The sequence below is a fragment of the Vombatus ursinus genome, unplaced genomic scaffold (assembly GCF_900497805.2).
Source record: "Vombatus ursinus unplaced genomic scaffold, bare-nosed wombat genome assembly UNPS02014417.1, whole genome shotgun sequence".
Taxonomy (NCBI): domain Eukaryota; kingdom Metazoa; phylum Chordata; class Mammalia; order Diprotodontia; family Vombatidae; genus Vombatus; species Vombatus ursinus.
Window position 1 is genome coordinate 176,025 of NW_020954195.1, and position 1,407 is coordinate 177,431.

The window sequence follows — 1,407 nt, forward strand, 5'->3', positions numbered from 1 at the left end:
TGCACCGCCCAAGGAGCACGGCCCAGGGTGCACAGCCCAGGCAGGGCCCAGAGCGGCCCAGGGTGCACGACCCAAGGAGCACGGCCCAGGGTGCACAGCCCAGGCAGGGCTCAGAGCCCAGCGTGCACCGCCCAAGGAGCACGGCCCAGGGTGCACAGCCCAGGCAGGGCCCAGAGCGGCCCAGGGTGCACGGCCCAGGACGCAGGGCGCAGCAGGGAGCACGGCCCAGGGCTCAGGGCTCAGAGCCCAGGGAGTACGGCCCAGGGTGCACAGCCCAGGCAGGGCTCAGAGCCCAGCGTGCACCGCCCAGGGTGCACGGCGCAGGCCGCAGGGCCCGGGGCCCAGGCAGTGCTTCGCAGCCCAGCGTGCACAGACAGGGAGACTTTCTGCTTTGCCAGCCTAGGATGGCAGGCCAGCTCCAACCAAGATGGAGTTACTGAGGGTCAGAGGGAGGTACGCTCCATTTCAGGCCCAATCCCGAGGCCTCAGGGGCGGGGCGGCTGGGCCTGGGAGGGCCCAGAGCCCGGAGCCCAGAGAGTGCCAGCCCACGGAGGCCCCCCTTCTTTCTCCTCTTCCCCTTCCCACGCGGCCCCGCCTTGGCAAGCTCAGCCCTGGACTCCTCCTCCAGGAAGCCTTCGGGCCTGAGATCGCCGACTCGCAGCCTGCTGGGAACCCGGGGCTGGGCGAGGGGTCCCCCGGCGGACAGAGCCTGGACCTGGGCCCTTGCTCCGGCCTCAGGCTCCGCCCCGCCTCTGCTGCCTTTTCCTGCTGCCTCCCTCCTCCCGTCGGACCTCCCGGTGAGTGTCGCTGGCTCCCCCGATGGGACCCCAGGCATCTACTCTTCAGCCTGGCTCCAATGCCCCCCCCCCCCCAGGCAGCCACCCCCCATTCCTGCCTTGCCCTCCTGGAAGGCACCCTGCCCCCCGCCCCCCCCCCCCATTCCTGTCTTCAGCCTGTTCCTCCACTTTGGTCCCGCCTCCAGCCTCCTCCCCTCCATCTCTCTCTCTGCCCCCACCCATCCCTCCAGGCGCTCCGCCTCCAGCCTCCTCCCCTCTGTCCCGCCCTCTGCCCGCCTCCCGCCCCTCCTCCCAGAGTGCTCACCTCCAGGCTCCCTGGCACCCCGCCTTCCCCCTTTTGGCCTGCCCCCTGCTCCGCCCCCCAGAGTCCCGCCTTCGATCTCCCTGGTACTGTCCTTCCCCCACCCCTAAGATTCCTTCTTTCAGCGGACCGCATCCCATATGCAGCCCCTCTTCTATGCAGACATCCAGTCTCCCTCCTGTCTTATCTTCCATCCCCCAGACACTTACCACCCCCGGACCCCCAAGATACTTGCCCTCATCCCAGCTACCCCCAAATCCAGGCGGTCTGCTTAAAGCTACACTCAGATGTCCCCCTTTCCGCCCTCCA

At 69.2% G+C, this 1,407-nt stretch overlaps 1 protein-coding gene across 1 annotated transcript in view; it reads left to right on the plus strand.

Moving 5' to 3' along the window:
* The first annotated feature begins 631 nt into the window (after positions 1–631).
* Positions 632–1,407, plus strand: part of LOC114042374 (zinc finger protein 391-like) — a 16,688-nt gene continuing 15,912 nt past the window's right edge. Inside the window, exon 1 of the mRNA XM_027861058.1 lies at positions 632–797. The gene's annotated coding sequence lies outside the window, so the exon portion shown is untranslated. The remainder of the gene's footprint in view (positions 798–1,407) is intronic.